At 48.9% G+C, this 19,522-nt stretch overlaps 1 protein-coding gene across 3 annotated transcripts in view; it reads left to right on the top strand.

Annotated features, from left to right (window-relative positions):
- EIF4G3 (eukaryotic translation initiation factor 4 gamma 3) overlaps positions 1 to 19,522 on the top strand; it is a 437,959-nt gene that overhangs the window by 95,851 nt on the left and 322,586 nt on the right. The window lies entirely within an intron of this gene.

The raw sequence follows: 19,522 nt of genomic DNA, 5'->3' as shown, positions 1-19,522 counted from the left end.
TTAGCAAGGGAATTCAGACTGGAAATCTAGCAATGTTTATTTTTGCATACACGATAAAAAATTTATTTTTCAAATAGTAAGAGCCAGAAGCCCATTATTCCTTATGAGCTTCACTATACTGAAAGCTAGTATGCAGCCCTGATTGAGGAAGGGAAAAAGTGCAAAGAAAAATAAATGATTCAGATTTGCAAGAGAGTATTACAAACTAATTTATTTAATTACCAAAAATACTTTAAAACTCTTTTTGAAACATTTTGGAAAAAAGGAAGAAAAACGTGTAGATCTTAGAAACTCATGTTTAGCATGATAGCATAAATTACTTATGGAAATGTCTTTTAGAACTGCTGCAGTAAAGGTGCGTCTGCTTATTTGGATGACTGGCAGAAGAAGGGGTCTTCTCAAGATGCAGAATCCAAAATAATTTGTTGCCTCTTCCATCTAGGATTCAGGATAATCATGGAAAAGAACTCTCTGACTCTTTCTCAGAGTTTCTTCCACCTGGGAGACCTCATCAACACAATGGAAGGGAAAGGTTTTCTTGATTCAAGTGGGATCAGTGGTTCTACCCTCTGTCACCCCACATTTCCCTGAGAATCAGGGAGTAGCTACAATAGTGGGAGGACTCAGATAACCTATCCACAGGGGATTCCTTTGGCTGCCTCCCAGTGTATATCTGTTGCAACAGATACTGGCCTGAAAGGTTACAGCGCAACTGACCAGTCTGTTGGTTAAAAGTTTATGCGCATAAGTAGTTAAAAAATCGCATGTCAACAGACTTGAGTTGCAGACTATTTGCTGATGTTAGCATTTGTGCAGTGGATTCAGAACCAACCTTTAATGCAAACCAGCGAAGTGTCTTTGATAGCATACATAATCAAACAAGAGGAACAAGAAGCAAGGCACAGACCGTTGCAGCTAGGGTTACCATATTTCAGGTTCTCAAAAAAGAGGATGCTGGCGAAAAAGGGGGAGCTGAGGAGGGGAGAACAGTATCTAGCCCAGTATCCTGTCTTCTGACAGCGGCCAATGCCATAATGAACAGAACAGGTAATCATCAAGTGATCCATCCCCTGTTGCCCATTCCTAGCTTCTGGCAAACAGAGGCTAGGGACACCATTCCTGCCCATCCTGGCTAATAACCAATTATGGACCTATCCTCCATGAATTTATCTAGTTCTTTTTTGAACCCTGTTATTGTCTTGGCTTTCACAATGTCCTCTGGCAAAGAGTTCCACAGGTTGACTGTGCGTTGTGTGAAGAAATATTTCCTTTTGTTTTTTTAAAACCTGCGCCCGATTAATTTCATTTGGTGACCCCTAGTTCTTATGTTATGAAAAGGAGTAAATAGCACTTCCTTATTTACTTTCTTCACACCCGTCATGATTTTATAGACCTCTATCTTATCCCCCCTTAGTCGTCTCTTTTCCAAGCTGAAAAGTCCCAGTCTTATTAATCTCTCCTCATATGGAAGCTGTTCCATACCCCTCTGAAGCTCTGCAACTTTGTCCAGAAATGCTCCAGATGGAGTGACTTTTTTAATTCTAAAACATTCATTCTGTTGGTTTTGAGTTAAAGGTATAAAGGAAGAAAACTTTTGAAGACTTTTTGCCCAATATCACGTAGATTGTAATAGGTTTTTTACATTAAATTTTGAAGGATATTATTCCCTAATGTGGACTAACCACTGATTGTGAGTCACTAGTGTACATTTAAATTGGGACAAATAAACACCTGTTTAAGCCATATGTAATGTACAATAACACTGTATAAACTTCCACAACACAGCTGTGCCAGACACAATCGTGATTTGAACCATCTCTGTTAATTCCAATCCTACTGGGCATCTCTTGAGTAAATGCTACAGTTGCATCCAGTTGTACTGATTATACAGTAACTTGTGTTGTGGACTAGGGGCTAGAGCAGGGGTGGGAAAACTATGGCCCGGGGGCCACATCTGGCCCTTCAGACATTTTAATCTGGCCCTTGAGATCCCGCCGAGGAGCAGGGTTCAGGGCTTGCCCCACTTCGGCGCTCCAGTTGGGGAGCGGAGTCGGGGGCTTGCCCTGCTCTGCGCGGCTCCTGTAAGCAGCAACATGTCCCCCTCCGGCTCCTACACGTACAGGCAGCCAAAGGGCTCCGCATGCTGCCCCTATCCCAAGTGCCACCCCCGCAGCTCCCATTGGCGTGCAACCATGACCTCTGGAAGCTGCAGGGGCGGTGCCTGCGGACGGGGCAGCACACAGAGCTGCCTGGCCAGGCCTCCGCATAGGAGCCGGAGGGGGGACATGCCACTGCTTCTGGGAGTTGCTTGAGGTAAGCACCGCCTGGAGCCTGCATCCCTGACTCCCATGCCCCAACCCCCTGCCCAAGCCCTGATCCCTCTCCTGCCATCCAAACCCCTTGGTCCCAGCCCAGAGCACTCTCCTGCACCCCAAACCCTCATCCTCAGCTCCATCCCAGAGCCTTCACCCCAGCCAGAGCCCTCACCTCACCTCCCCCCCCCCCAACTCGGCGCCCCTTCCGGTACACTGAACTCCTCATTTCTGGACCAACCACAGAGCTTGCACCCCCAGCCGGAGCCCTCACCCCCTCCCGCACCCCAGCTCTCAATTTTGTGATCTTTTATGGCCTGCCATACAATATCCATACCCAGATGTGGCCCTCGGGCCAAAAAGTTTGCCCACTCCTGGGCTAGACTGTGAACACTAAACTCTTTCCCCCCTCCCCCCCCCCCACTTGTAATGCATATCAGAATTAGAGCCCACATTTCCATAGGTGAAAAGGCAACACACTAGTATTGCTGCACCTCACCCTTCATATTTGCAACTAAGGGCCATATTGTCCCTTCTGTCACTGTGGGGATAATGGTTTGGGGAGTGCTGCCTCCATGGAATGATCTTTTTTTCTCATTGAAAACAAAAAGATCTGCATTTTAGAGTGTGCTGTTTTTACACGTACACACTGTGACTAGAGGTAAAGCAAATACTCCCAGTATACTTTGGAGCGTCTAACAGAAAATCCAGCTCTCCTATGGAAATGTGAATCAAAGTTAATGAAATAAGGCTTGACTCTGCCATTGCTTTCATATGCTTATTTATGTGTCTGTTTGCCTGCCTCTCTGCAGTAAGGGATCATTGGTGGGCACCTGGGAAATTGCACACCCATCAATGGTGCTGTGATTTGCTTTGGTGTCCTTTAAAAGGATATTCCTACAGTGAAGGGAATCATGTAGAAAAGAGATTATAAGGGATTAGCTACTCGATCCACAGTGCATTTAAACAATAGATTTTGGTTAGGAGGCTGATCCATCCTACTGTACTGCGGCTGGGGAAGGCTGCAAGCGGGATGTGCCTTAAGCACTTTAAAACTATTTACTTGAGCATCAGTGAAGCTCTTAGATACTACATGGCAAGAAGGCCTGCCTACAGTAGCAAGAATTTTTTTTAATTGGGGTGGGGGTGGGACATGTACTTGGGGTTGTACTTCCCTTTATAACTCTCACTGCACCATGTACATACAATACACAAAATTGTGTATAAAGAAAATATATGTGTTGTGTTTTTTCCCATCAGATTTTATCCAGTTTGATCTAGTCTGAAAAATTAACTGGCATTGCTACAGATATATAGAGATTTTGAGATTGTCTGTAATACAGAAAAATGAGGAAACTTTTGAGACTTAAAAAATAGGTTAAAAACAAGAAATTTAAAACCAAATGGAAAGAATCATAGAATCATAGAATATCAGGGTTGGAAGGGACCTTAGGAGGTCATCTAGTCCAACCCCCTGCTCAAAGCAGGACCAACCCCAAACTAAATCATCCCAGCCAGGGCTTTGTCAGGCCTGACCTTAAAAGCCTCTAAGGAAGGAGATTCCACCACCTCCGTAGGTAACCCATTCCAGTGCTTCACCACCCTCCTAGTGAAAAAGTTTTTCCTAATATCCAACCTAAACCTCCCCCATTGCAACTTGAGACCATTGCTCCTTGTTCTGTCATCTGGTATCACTGAGAACAGTCTAGATCCATCCTCTTTGGAACCCCCTTTCAGGTAATTGAAAGCAGCTATCAAATCCATCCTCATTCTTCTCTTCTGCAGACTAAACAATCCCAGTTCCCTCAGCCTCTCCTCATAAGTCATGTGTTCCAGCCTCCTAATAATTTTTGTTGCTCTCTGCTGGACTCCTTCCAATTTTTCCACATCCTTCTTGTAGTGTGGGGCCCAAAACTGGACATAGTACTCCAGATGAGGCCTCACCAATGTCGAATAGAGAGGAACAATCGCGTCCCTCGATCTGCTGGCAATGCCCCTATTTATACAACCCAAAATGCCGTTAGCCTTCTTGGCAACAAGGGCACACTGTCGACTCATACCCAGCTTCTGGTACACTGTAACCCCTAGGTCCTTTTCTGCAGAACTGCTGCCTAGCTATTCAGTCCCTAGTCTGTAGCAGTGCATGGGATTCTTCCGTCCTAAGTGCAGGACTCTGCACTTGTCCTTGTTGAACCTCATCAGGTTTCTTTTGGCCCACTCCTCTAATTTGTCTAGGTCCCTCTGTATCCTATTCCTACCCTTCACCGTATCTACCACTCCTCCCAGTTTAGTGTCATCTGCAAACTTGCTGAGAGTGCAGTCCACACCATCCTCCAGATCATTAATGAAGATATTGAACAAAACCGGCCCCAGGACCGACCCTTGGGGCACTCCGCTTGATACCGGCTGCCAACTAGACATGGAGCCATTGATCACTACCCGTTGAGCCCGACGATCTAGCCAGCTTTCTATCCACCTTATAGTCCATTCATCCAGCCCGTACTTCTTTAACTTGCCGGCAAGAATACTGTGGGAGACCGTATCAAAAGCTTTGCTAAAGTCAAGGAATAACACATCCGCTGCTTTCCCCTCATCCACAGAGCCAGAAGGGTCTTTTCCTCTACTCTTGGACCATCTCCTGTCCCTGAGAGTGTTGGGACTCGGTCTCAGTTCCATCAAGGTGCGTGTAGTGGCTATTAGCGCGTTCCACCCCTCTGTGGACGGGCACTCTGTCTTTGCTCCCCCCTTGACTGCCAGGTTCTGGAAGGACCTGATAATGAATGTATCCTCCTGTTCAACCCATCGCTCCCCAATGAGACCTCAAGACCTAGCAACATTGATAAAATTGCCTTTCAAACCTCTGGCCTCTTGTTCCCTGTGTCTCCTCTCCATGAAGGTCGCCTTCCTGGTACAGTAGAACCTCAGAGTTACGAACACCTCAGGAATGGAGGTTGTTCGTAACTCTGAAATGTTGTTAACTCTGAATAAAATGTTCTTTCAAAAGTTTGCCTCTGAACATTGACTTAATACAGCTTTGAAATTTTATTATGCAGAAGAAAAATCCTGCTTTCCCTTTTTTTTTTTTTAGTAGTTTACGTTTAACACAGTACTGTACTGTATTTCCTTTTTTTTTTTTTTTTTTTTTTTTGTTGGTCTCTGCTATTGCCTGATTGTGTAATTCCGATTTCAAATGAGGTGTGTGGTTGACTAGTGAGTTGTAACTCTGATGTTCGTAACTCTGAGGTTTTACTGTAGCTATTACTTTTGCAAAAAGGATAGGCAAACTGGGGGCCATGATGGCAAACCCCTCCGCCCCCTCACCATGTTCCTTAAGGACAAAGTTTTCCTATGCTTGCATCCCATGTTTCTGCCGAAAGTTGTTTCCCGCTTTCACCTCAACCAACCCATACACTTACCTGCCTTTTTTCCAAAGCCACATGCCTCAGCGGAGGAACCACACCTTCACTCCCTCGATGTCCGTAGGGCCCTGGCCTTTTAACTGCAAAGGATGAAGCTGTTCAGGAAGTCCCCTAGATTGTTTATCGCTATAGTGGAAAGGATTAAGAGGCAAGCCATCTCCATTCAGCGGATTTCAAAATGGGTTTCAGGGTGCATTACACTCTGCTATCAATTATCAGGATAGTCTTCACCCATTGGGGCACGGGCCCACTCCAGGTGAGTGCAAGCCTTGACTACGGCCACACTTCACGACATGCCGCTCATGGACATATATAGGGTGGCCACGTGAAGTTTGAATGCATCCTTTTTCTTGACATTAGTCCCTGGTGCAAAACTATGCAATGGATGCCTCATACGGCATGGCTGTTCTCCATTCCACGGTTCCTCGCAGCCTCTTCCTAACTAGGTATTGCTTGTGAATCACCCTCAGTGCAATACAATAGGGACCGTCACTCGAGGAGGTTACTTACCTGTAACTGGAAGTTCTTCGAGATGTGTGGTCCCTATCCTGTCCTCCTTCCCCTCTGCAGCGGATCTTTTCGATTTGCGGTGGAGAAGGAACTGAGGGTGCGGTCGTTCTACTTTGCCCTTTATCATCTCATTCTAAACCATGAGGCGCAGCAACAGCGCATGCATGCACCAAAGGACAGTACTGTTTTCAAAAGCTCCAGCTCTGTATGTATGGTGCATGCATATAACCCTCAGTAGAATACAGATAGGGACCACATATCTCGAAGAACCTCCAGTTACAGGTAAGTAACTTCCACTTCTAAATCTGGACTGATCATCCCAGAATTTACTTCCATAGTGGTCTTTTTGGTAAGAAAAATGTGGACTGCTACTGAACAATTGAAAAAAGAACAGGAGTACTTGTGGCACCTTAGAGACTAACAAATTTATTAGAGCATAAGCTTTCGTGGGCTACAGCCCACTTCTTCAGATACATAGAATGGAACATATATTGAGGAGATATATATACACATACAGAGAGCATGAAAAGGTGGGAGTTGTCTTACCAACTCTGAGAGGCCAATTAAGTAAGAGGAAAAAAAACTTTTGAAGGGATAATCAAGATAGCCCAGTACAGACAGTTTGATAAGAAGTGTGAGAGTACTTACATGGGGAGATAGATTCAATGTTTGTAATGGCTCAGCCATTCCCAGTCTCTATTTAAGCCTAAGTTGATCGTATCTAATTTGCGTATCAATTCAAGCTCAGCAGTTTCTCGTTGCCACCCGCAGGTCTGTCATTGAATGACCAGACAGGTTAAAGTGTTCTCCTACTGTCCAATCCCTCAGACAGAGACAAGCACCTACAAGATCTCTATCAAGTATTCTTAAAACTACAATACCCACCTGCTGAAGTGAAAAAACAGATTGACAGAGCCAGACGAGTACCCAGAAGTCACCTCCTACAAGACAGGCCCAACAAAGAAAATAACAGAACACCACTAGCTGTCACCTTCAGTCCCCAACTAAAACCTCTCCAGCGCATCATCAAAGATCTACAACCTATCCTGAAAGATGATCCCTCACTCTCACAGGTCTTGGGAGACAGACCTGTCCTCGCTTACAGACAACCCCCCAACCTGAAGCAAATACTCACCAGCAACCACACATCACTGAACAAAAACACTGACCCAGGAACCTATCCTTGCAACAAAGCCCGATGCCAACTCTGCCCACATATCTATTCAAGCGACATCATCATAGGACCTAATCACATCAACCATGCCATCAGGGGCTCGTTCACCTGCACATCTACCAATGTGATATATGCCATCATGTGCCAGCAATGCCCCTCTGCCATGTACATTGGCCAAACCGGACAGTCTCTACGCAAAAGAATTAATGGACACAAATCTGACATCAGGAATCATAACATTCAAAATCCAGTAGGAGAACACTTTAACCTGTCTGGTCATTCAATGACAGACCTGCGGGTGGCAATTTTGGTCATTCTGTACTGTGGTATGGAAGAAGTGTTTGGCAATTAGAAGAGGGGACTGGGTGTCTGGAATCTTGGGTTCTCTCCTTCACTCTGGAAGGAGTATTGTTAAGTGAGTTAGAGCAGAAGAGTGGACATTAAGACCAATGTTCCCTCTAATTTTTTCCATCCACATGAGGAATGAATTTTGTTACGTTTACCAATATCGAGGTAATGTGCAGATGCGTGCCACCAGTAGAAACCAAAAAACTAGATATATTATATATTTTTTAAAAGTTACATAGGGATAATTATTCCAGCCAGGACAGGTTAGGCATTTTAGAACTCACTACTCAAAGAATTAAATTTAAGCATAAGAGAGAAATAAAATTATGAAATGCATAGATCAGGCAAGAAACTAAAATAACAGCACATTGAAAGAATAAAATTACAGAGAATATATGTGCATTGCAGGAAGTACCAAGAAGTAACAACAACAACAATAATACAAGTAGGTTTTGGGAGGTGAGTGTGAAAAAGACTCGTGTGTGTGTGTGAGAGAGAGAGAGAGAGAGACAGAGACAAGTGTGTATATGTGAGAGAGACAGAGTTGTGTGTGTGTTGGCTGCTGGGGAAGTCTATGAGAGACAATGTGCTGTCTCTTTAAGCACAGTGGCACTCACCAGAAGGCTCGTTGTTCAGTCCGCAGCAGCTGCCAGAAGCTCCGTCCTGCTCCTGAGCCCTGTCCCCCCTTCCCTGCTCTGCGGAGATGGGGTACATGGACAGGGTGGAGGTGGGGGGAGGGGGACACTTCTCCCTCCCCCCCTCCACTTTGCACAGCAAGCAGGAGGGTCCTGGGAGCAGCTGGCCAGGGGCCTCCAAGGCAGAGGGCAGGAGCAACTTGGCTCCAGAGCAGCAGGAGGAGGGGCACCTGAACACGTCACCTGATGTGCACATCTTTGCTAATCAAGTGCGCGGCACTTGATTGATTCTTGAGCGGCCACCCGGCTTAGAGGGAACACAGGTTAGGACTTGTGCTTCAGTCTCAACTTTGCCATGGACTCACCACATGACCCTAGGGCCCACACTTCACCTCTATGCCGTAGTTTCTCCTTCTGTAAAATGTGTAATAACATAATACTGACTTACCTCCTACGGGAGATGAGAGGTTTCTTTTATAATTCTAAATGCTTTTCAGGCTTTTGCTACAGAAGGGCATAGGATTAGTATTATTAATGAGACTTTCATGGAAAGGTTGCAGACTGTCTACAGCATGTCCAAGGCTAAGTTATGGATTAGGCCCTCTGCCACTTCCTCCCTTTTTCTGCCCTTACCGTAAGTAGCTCCTTTCCTGTTGCTCAATTAGAAGACAGCATAGTTCTTCGAGTGCTTGCTCATATCGATTCCAATTAGGTGTGCGCGCGCTGCGTGCACGATCGTCGGAGAATTTTCTACCCTAGCAACACCCGGTGGGTCGGCTGGGGAGCCCCCTAGAGTGGCGCCTTCATGGCGCTGGATATATACCCCAGCCGACCCAGCGCCCCCTCAGTTCCTTCTTACCGCCCGTGACGGTCGTTGGAACTGTGGAGCGCGGCATAGCTGTCCTCCACTCTCCCTAGCTTTCCTTGTTAGTTATTGTTGTAGATAGTTATAGATTTAGTATAGTTTAGTAGTTTAATAGCTGTTATAGAGTAGTTATAAGTAGTTAGCAGGGGTAAGGGGGTTTTCATCTCCCCCTTTCCCCCCGGCGTGCAGCCGGGCTCATGCCCAAGGCTCCTGGCTTTAAACCGTGCGCGACCTGTGCTAAGCCTATGCCAACGGGAGACCCCCACGACTCTTGTCTAAAGTGTCTAGGGGAGTCTCACCAGACTGATAAGTGCAGGATCTGCAAGGATCTGCAAGGCTTTTCGGCCCAGGACCAAAAAGGAGCGGGACTTTAGTCTCAAACAGCTCCTTATGGAGGCGGCACTTAGCCCAGACCCTCCTTCGGCACACCAAGCTCCAGCACCGAATGCCTCGGTGCGCAGCGCCCCGGCGTCGGCCTCGGGTACTGTACCGCGAGGAGACGCGGATAAGACCCCACGGCACCGTCCTCCATCGGCACCGCGTCCGCCGCAAGCCCCTCGGCGCCGTTCCCTGTCTCCGGGTCACAAGAGACCCCGTAAAACACAGGAGACTGCCACGCAACAGCAGGCACTGGCGCCCCCCGCACTGACTGCGGAGTCGCGTCCGGCATCGGAACGTCCGAGGTTACAGGCGCCGTCATCGACACCATTGACTCCGGCACCGGTAGCAGGGCTGTTGAGTCCGGTACGGACTGGCTCCCCGCCCCGTTCCGTGGTTGAGCCATGTCTCCCGTCTACGCCGGAGACGTTTGCGACGGCGAGAGACCTCATTGCCCTCATGGAACCGGCACCATCTCAGACCGCGGCACCGCATCCGCTCCACATGGTGCAATCCAGGGGCAAGCCTGCCCTGCTACGCCCTCCATCTCCGAGCGTGGACTCGCGGCACCGCTCCCGGTCTCGGAGCAGGTCCCGACACCGCTTGCAGTCCCGGCACCGGTCTTCATCACGGTGCCGGTCGTACTCGCGGCCCAGCTCTTCCTCCCGGCACTGGTCGACCTCTCGGCACCGACCCGAGCATCGGTACCGCTCAGAGTCCCGACACAGTTCCTGGCACCGGTACGAGCGCCGCTCCCAGCACCGATTCTACAGACGGTCTTCTTCGCGATCCAGATCCGGGTCCGGTACCAGCATGGCCATCGGCACTGTTCTCGCTCCCGGTTCCGCTCACCGGCACCGCGCAGAGACTGCTGTCCCGTGGACCAGCACTGCTCGGCACCGTTCCAGGAGGAGCCAGCGCAATCACGCTCGGCACCACCCTGGCCCTCAAGATCTGCATCTCGCTCTTCTGAAGGTGCCTCCCGCTCAGCCTATCCTGCTCAGGGTCAGGCAGCGGACGACCTGAGCCATTGGCAGGATGGGGCTGAGGACCCTAGACAGGACCCTGCTCATTGGTCTTTCTGGACCCCATGGGCATATCACCAGGCACAAGGGGCTCCACTAGCGGCCTCTCGCTCGGCACACTCGGAGCCCAGGGTACCGGAGGCCACCATTACCCGTCCTCCCCCAGGGGGTATGGAGGCTCCTGTGCCAACGCCCACGCAGGCCCCAGACCCCAGTACAGGGGATCCTGGACATCAGGGACCCTCGGACCCAGACCCACCTCTGGATCCTTTACCCCCTGAGGCATCCTCCTCGTCTTCCCCAGATGAGGCGGTGGCGGGCACGACAACCTCGGGCCCACCCCCGATAGACCTCCGTGCCCACCAAGACCTGTTACGTAGGGTGGCACAGAACATGGATCTACAGACAGAGGAGATAGTGGAAGTAGAGGACCCGGTGGTGAGCATCCTCTCAGCTGATGCCCCATCCCGGGTGGCGTTGCCCATCATCCGTACGATCCAAGCTAACGCCAACACTATATTGCAAACCCCTGCCTCCATCCCATCCACTGCCAGAGGGGCAGAGAGAAAATACTTTGTCCCCTCTAAAGACCATGAGTATCTTTATACCCACCCTCAGCCGTGTTCACTAGTGGTCTCCTCAGTGAACGCAAGGGAGCGCTATGGTCAACAGGCGGCAGCGCCCAAATCGAAGGACGCCAAGCGGTTCGATTTGTTTGGACGTAAGATTTACTCAGCGGGGGGTCTGCAGCTCAGAGCCGCAAACCAACAGGCACTCTTGAGCCGCTACGATTACAACTCATGGAACTGCATGGGTAAATTTAAGGAGTTGGTCCCCCAGGACTCGAGAGAGGAGTTTGGGGCCCTAGTAGAGGAAGGTAAAAAGGTGGCTAGGACCTCCTTACAGGCCTCGCTAGACATAGCGGACTCTGTGGCTAGAACACTGGCTTCCGGTATAGCCATGAGATGCATTTCCTGGCTCCAGGTGTCTGGTTTGCCACCAGAACTGCAGCAGACCCTACAGGATCTGCCATTTGATGGTCAGGGACTGTTCTCGGACAAGACGGACTCTCGGTTGCAGAGCCTAAAAGGCTCCAGAACCATCATGCGCTCCCTGGGGATGCATGTCCCAGGACCCCAGCGCAGGCCATTTAGGCCTCAGCCCCAGAGGTTCTACCCTCCTCCTCCTCGTCCAAGACAGGACTTCCCCAGAAGGCGTGGACGAGGGGGTAGAAGGAGGTCGACCGGCCCCCAACCCGGTCAGAACCAAGGCCCTCCTAGACCACCTTGAGGGCCTAGACAAAATTTTTGAAGGTGCGCTCGAGGACGGCGTACTAGCCACCACCCAGGATCCATTCCCTTTATTTCGGGATCGCCTCTCCCATTTCCACTGTGCTTGGTCCCTTATAACCTCGGACCGTTGGGTTCTTCGCACGGTGGAAAGGGGATACGCTCTTCAGTTTTCTTTGCCCCCCCCCCCCACCCTCCCTCTCCGTCCCTCTTCAGGGACCCTTCTCACGAGCATCTCCTTACACAGGAGGTTTTCACGCTCCTTTCTATGGGGGCTATAGAGGAGGTTCCATCAGAGTTAAGGGGCAGGGGGTTTTACTCCCGCTACTTCCTGATCCCCAAGTCAAAAGGGGGTCTTTGACCCATTTTGGATTTATGCGGACTCAACAAATTCATAGTAAAGTTGAAGTTCCACATGGTCTCGTTGGGGACCATTATCCCTTCCCTGGATCCTGGAGACTGGTACGCCGCCCTCGACAAGAAGGACGCATATTTTCATATAGCAATCTACCCTCCGCACAGGCGCTTCCTTCGATTTTTAGTAAACAATGTACACTACCAATTTGCCGTCCTTCCCTTCGGCTTGTCCACGGCTCCGAGAGTGTTCACCAAATGTATGGCCGTCGTGGCGGCATACCTTCGTCGACAAAGGATACAGGTGTTTCCGTATCTAGACGACTGGCTGGTGCGTGGCCACACCAGGGAGCAGGTTCAATCCCACGTCCAAACCACACTACAAACATTCCACAAGTTGGGCATCTTTCTCAACAAAGAAAAGTCTACTCCGGAGCCAACCCAGAGAATAGAGTTTATCGGGGGAGTCTTGGACTCCAGACTCGCCCGCGCTCTTCTGCCAGACACTCGGTTTCAGACCATCGCAAACATCATCCGCAGCCTCCAGGACTTCCCGACTTCCATGATAAGGAAGTGCCTCGGCCTGTTGGGACACATGGCTTCTTGCACTTACGTAACCAGGCATGCCAGACTTCGGCTCCGCCCTCTTCAGGCCTGGGTGTCATCGGTGTACCGTCCTTGTCGGGACAGCCTGAACATGGTGGTCACGGTTCCGAATTCGGTCTTGATCTCTCAACTGGTGGCTGAACCACAAGTCGGTATGCGAAGGAGTGCCGTTTCACACCCCACAACCCTCCCTGTACCTGGTCACGGACTCATCATCTCTCGGCTGGGGCGCTCACCTCGGGGAGCATCAAACACAGGGCCTGTGGACCGCATCCGAACTAGCTCTGCACATCAATGTTCGAGAGCTGATGGCAGTGCGCCTAGCCTGTCAGGCGTTTCATGGTCTCCTACATGGCCGTTGCGTGGCAGTCCTCACAGACAACACCACGGCCATGTTCTACATCAACAAGCAAGGGGGAGCCCGATTGTCTCTCCTATGCCAGGAGGCCATTCGCCTGTGGGAATTTTGCATTGCCCACTCGATACATCTTATGGCATCGTTCCTCCCTGGAGTCCAGAACACTCTAGCGGACCGTCTCAGCAGGTCCTTCCAAACGCACGAGTGGTCGATTCACCCAGATATCATCCACTCCATCTTCTAGAGGTGGGGATTTCCCCAGCTCGACCTATTCGCCTCACGCGCCAACAGGAAGTGCCATGTGTTCTGCTCCCTCCAGGGGCGATCTCCGGGCTCCCTGTCGGACGCTTTCCTGCTACCGTGGAAGGACCAGCTGTTCTACGCTTTCCCTCCATTTCCGCTGGTCCACAAGGTCCTGCTCAAGCTACGCAGAGACAAGACACGTATGATTCTAGTCGCGCCGGCTTTTCCAAGACAGCACTGGTACACCACGCTCCTGGAGCTGTCGGTACAGACTCCGATCACGCTTCCATTGTACCCGGACCTAATCTCTCAGGACCACGGCCGATTCTGTCACCCCTCCGTATACAGTCTTCCATAAAGACAAGGTGCAGCTTCGCCCCCACCCTGCCTTCCTTCCCAAGGTGGTATCAGCTTTTCATGTGAACCAGGATATATTTCTCCCGGTCTTCCATCCTAAGCCGCACGCTATGTGTCAAGACCAGCGTATGCACTCCTTGGACGTACGCAGGGCCCTTGCTTTCTATATCGAGCGTACAAAGCCGTTTAGGAAAACGACGCAACTCTTCGTTGCAGTGGCTGACCGGATGAAAGGCCTACCGGTCTCCTCGCAACGTATCTCCTCTTGGATGACGTCCTGTATTCGTGCTTGCTACGACTTGGCCGGTGCCCCGACGCCGCGCCTCACCGCCCATTTGACGAGGGCCCAAGCCTCCTCGACTGCCTTCCTGGCTCACGTCCCGATCCATGACATTTGTAGAGCGGCAGTTTGGTCATCGGTTCACACCTTTGCCGCTCACTATGCGCTTGTACAGCAGTCTAGAGACGATGCTGCATTTGGATCAGCGGTTCTGCACACAGCGATGTCTCACTGCGACCCCACCGCCTAGGTAAGCCTTGGTAGTCACCTTTTTTTTTTTTTTTTTTTTTTTTAAATGTCCCATCTCCTAGAACTGGAAGGGACCTTGAAAGGTCATCGAGTCCAGCCCCCTGTCTTCACTAGCAGGACCAAGTACTGATTTTGCCCCAGATCCCTAAGTGGCCTCCTCAAGGATTGAACTCACAACCCTGGGTTTAGCAGGCCAATGCTCAAACCACTGAGCTATCCCTCCCCCCAAAGCAAGCACTCGAAGAAGAAAAAAGGGTTACCTTTGTAACTGTTGGTCTTCGAGATGTATTGCTCATATCCATTCCAAGCCTGCCCCCCTTCCCCACTGTCGGAGTAGCCGGCAAGAAGGAACTGAGGGGGCGCTGTGTCGGCTGGGGTATATATCCAGAGCCATGAAGGCGTCACTCCAGGGGGCTCCCCAGCCGTCCCACCGGGTGTTGCTAGGGTAGAAAATTCTCCGACGATCGTGCACGCAGCGCGCACACACCTAATTGGAATGGATATGAGCAACACATCTCGAAGAACAACAGTTACAAAGGTGAGTAACCGTTTTTTCTTTATAAGCATGTCCCGAGCTTGTTCCGGGTAAATGACAGGTAATGGTACTCTGAAAGAACTCTCTGATTGTACATAATGCTGATTGCTCCTGAACCATAAAGCTTTCAGAGATGATTTTTGAGGATTAAAAGCTTAAAGGGAGGGGGAAAGGATTTCTGAAAGGCCTGATTGACAGGTTTTCACCATTGCATGATTCAATGGGATTTTAATTTAGTCCTTCATAGTCACCAAACATTCAAAAGACTTGTAAAGACTGCATTACTCCTAGCACAGGTGTTCTCAAACTGGGGGTTGTGACTGCTCAGGGGGTGCAAGGTTATTATGTGGGGGTCATGAGTACATGCAGAGAGCAACTGCTATAACTTATATAATTTAAATCTAGCGTTTTAGAAAATTACACCTTTCCGTTGCAATGTAGTGTATTTACTTCAAAAAGTATTGTAAACATATAATGCAGCGATCTTTGTTCCTAAACAAAATATATATTTGTATTATCATCACTTTAATTAAATTGGATTCTGGGGATTGTAGTATCGTGCGCACATGTTTGTTGTCTTGAGACTAAAAAGGTGGGACTGAGACAACATTAGAGGGATTCAGCAGCTGAAGAGCTGCATTAAACTGAGTTTGGCAAACCCCCCCAGTAATTTATAATTTAGCAGTCGGAGACACAGGCAGGGGTGGCACTCGGGGTGGGCCTTGTGGGGCCTCTTGTTTAAAATGCTAAATTTTAAATGTGCTGCCTTCAGAGCTAGGAGGCTGTGAAAAGTGATATTAACAAATATACAAATACCACTTTTCACAGCCTCCTAGTTAGCTATCAAGTCTGCTGTGAAGTTTGTGCTAATAAGTCTGCTGTGAAAAATAATATTAACAAACATACAAACATCACTTTTCACAAAAGACTTAGCGCCACATTGCCACCCTTACTTCTGCATCCAGCTCTGAAGGTAGTGCCAACGCCAGTAGCAACGCAGAAGTAAGGGTGGCAATCGGCCACTAAGTCTGCTGTGAAAAGTAATATTGGCAAAGCTTCTTCACGCCCCTTTCCCCCAGTATTAAACAGTATATTTTAAAAAAAACAAACTTTTCTGCTTATAATAATTATTCAATGAAAATGTGTTTTAGTCTTAATTTAAAAGTGGTGAGAAAAGGTAAATTCATTTTAAACAGTACGGTTATAAATTTACCATTTATAATAGAGTTAAATATAAAAAAATATGTTTTTAATTTATAATGGGGATTGCACTCAAAAGCTTGCTGTCTGAAAGTTGTCACCAATACAAAAGTTTATGAATTACTGTAATCTCAGCAAGGAGAGTCAGTAATCTGCAGGCTTTGATGGCTGACCCTTCTTATACATTGTTTCATAAGGAGACGATGTATTTTTTGTTCACACTCATTCTTACCTAAAATAGTTTCTAAATTCTGCTTGAACGAGTTGAAATGAATAAATCCTCCCTCCCCCCAGCACATTTTTTTCTCGGAAAAGTTAGGTTCCATATCTTAGATGTTAAGAGGGTCCATATTTACTATCTGGACAGGACAAGCCCTCTAGGGCAGGGGTGAGCAAACTACGGCCCACGGGACGCGTCCGGCCCATCAGACCTTTTAATCCGGCCCTCCAGCTCCTGTCAGGGAGTGGGGTCTGAGGCTTGCCCCGTTCCGCTCGTGCCGTGGCTCCGTACGCTCCCGGAAGCACTGGCATGTCCCCTCTGGCTCCTACGCGTAGGGGCAGCCAGGGGGCTCCGCACACTGCCCCCACCCAAAGTGCTTGTTCTGCAACTCCTATTGGCCAGGAACTGCAGGCAATGGGAGCTGCAGGGGCGGCACCTGCGGATGGGGCAACACACAGAGCCCCCTGACCGGTGCCGCACCTCCACGTAGGAGCCAGAGGAGGGACATGCCGCTTCTTCCAGAAGCTGCAGGGGTGGTGCCTGCGGACAGGGCAGTGCACAGAGCCATTTGGCCACATCTCCGCATAGGAGCTGGGGGGGGACATGCTGCTTCTGGGAGCTGCTTGAGGTAAGCACCGCCCAGAGCCTGCACCCCTGACTTCCTCCAGCGGCCCAACCCTGTGCCCTAGCCCTCATCCCCATCCCACCCTCCAAACTCCTCAGTCCCAGCTTGGAGTACCCTCAGAACCCCTTGGTCCTAGCCTGGAACATCCTCCTGCACCCCAATCCTCTAATCCCCCGCCCCAGCCCAGAGCCCCCTCCCACACTCTGAACTCATTTCTGGCCCCACCACAGAGCCCGCCGGAGCCCTCACCCCCTCCCGCACCCCAACCCCCAATTTTGTGAGCATTCATGGCCCATTGTACAATGTCCATACCCAGCTGTGGCCCTCAGGCCAAAAAGTTTGCCCACCCCTGCTCTAGGGGCTTGTCTACACAATGAGTTACTGTGTAGCTAGCCAGGGTGTGAATCAACAACACACCAGCTTGTCACGCAGTAACTCACCATGTGGATGCTGTCATAACATAGTGAAAGTCCTGGAGTGCAATTTAGTCATTTGTAGTATGTGAAGCCCCACTCCGGGACTTTGACTGAACTATATCATTGTCCACATGGTGAATTACTGTGTAGCATGCTGGTGCAGGGTAGATTCACAGCCAGGCTTGCTGTGCAGTAACTCGCCATGTAAACATGACTTGGTGTCACGGAGTGTGGGGGAGTCAGGGCTCTGCACCACCACCCCCACACACTTCCTGCGATTCACTGTGACTCTCAGCCAGACAGTAAAACAGAAGGTTTATTAGACGACAGGAACACAGTCTAAAACAGCTTGTAGAAAACAGGACCCCTCAGTCAGGTCCATCTTGGGGGGTGGGGAGCCCAGACCCAGGTTCTGGGCCTCCCCCCGTCTCCCCAGCCAGCTCCAAATTGAAACTCCCTCCAGCAGTCTCACCCAGCCACACACCCCGGCTCCTCCTCCAGCCTTTGTCCAGTTTCCCGGGCAGAAGGTGTCACCTGGTCCCAATCCCCTCCTGGGCTCAAGTTAGTGCTGGCGGTCAAGTATCATCCCTAAGTGAAGTTACACCCTTATATTCCACCACCATCTAGTATTAATGCAGATGGTAAACTAGTAAAACTCCCATGCAACATTACTAGGTTAATACTCCCTACTCCGTCACACTTGGGACTAGATTTTTGTGAGGGTTATGGTGAGAAGTCCAAGGGTGGTGGTTGACTCTACCCAGATATTGCCCTAATGGATTAGGCTTAATATACAAATCTGCTATGACTTTACATTTATTTCAGTACCTGAGGGTCTCAAACCACATTCCAACAAGTCCATAGTTGTTTCTACAACATGTCTCAGAACTACATAATTGAATTATGTAAAGCTGCTGCCTGGAACACAATTCTTGTATCTACATAGCATTAGTCTCTTGACTTGGCTTCCAGATTTAATGCTCAGTTTAGGTGAATGATCCTGCAGTCTTTAATTAGTTGACCTCAGACTTGCATTCTTTGCGCATTGTTATTGCTGTTTAATCTCAGAATGGGTTCACTACTGGCAATACTCAAAAGATGTAACTTGCCAATATCTGTGGTTTCTTGTGAAGAATGTCAGTATAGAGGCACATTTTCATTCTCCATCCTCTCTTCTTCAGCATCTCCGACATGGATTCTGTTTAAACGGATCTGAACATTTGGTGTTGTGAGGGAGCATGCTGCCTTGATGGTCAGAGCATTGTAGAGGGTTCTACTTTTGGTGCTGAAAGTGTATGCACATTTGAGTGTGGATCTATGCTGACAATACTTGAAGAACAAGTTATTGTTTAGGTTTCAGAGTGGTAGCCGTGTTAGTCTGTATCAGCAGAAAGAACGAGGAGTACTTGTGGCACCTTAAGCTTATGCCCAAATAAATTTGTTAGTCTCTAAAGTGCCACAAGTACTCCTCGTTCTTTTTGCAGTTGTTGTTTAGTAACCTCTTTTTTTTTTTCAACAGAAAGTCCACCACTTTTTCTAGAGGGTGATGACTAGCATGCACAGATTCTTCTGAATGGTCTGGTTATAAGTGAATAATTTCCTTGCACTCTGTGTGTCATTCTGTTGCTTTTTCCTAACTGTGGATTCTGATGTCCTTTGTAGCTGCTCTTCAATCATAGAATAAAAAATTTGCTTTTGACTTGACAAGCCCTCCATGATAACTAGGAGGACCGTAAAGGATTTTAGTTTTCCTAGTGGCAGATTGCGAAAGTTTCACAATATCCTCTACAAACTAGTTTCAGTTAAGTTGATTGGATCTGTATGTGTGCATCCCTGCCAGTCTATATCAGCCAGGAATAAGATGATTCCTCTCTGGGGAAGGGACAAAACTAGTTGGGGGAAGGTGTAGCAAACTCTTTTTACCCACCCTTTTCTCTGATCAGCACAAAGGTTCTTTCAATCTTCCTGAATGGTTTTGGACTGTGTCCAAACCTTCATATATTGCCCATTTTCATTTGTATGTTGCAGCTGTTTGAGTGTCTCTCAGGTGATGTAACTGAATGCATCACTACTTAGAATGTAATAAAGGGTTTTGGACAAGCCCTTAGATTTAAACCATGTGTC

The sequence above is a fragment of the Emys orbicularis genome, chromosome 22, assembly GCF_028017835.1.
Source record: "Emys orbicularis isolate rEmyOrb1 chromosome 22, rEmyOrb1.hap1, whole genome shotgun sequence".
Lineage (NCBI taxonomy): Eukaryota > Metazoa > Chordata > Testudines > Emydidae > Emys > Emys orbicularis.
The sequence above is the reverse complement of the archived record's forward strand: the minus strand, read 5'-3'. Positions and strand labels throughout refer to the sequence as shown.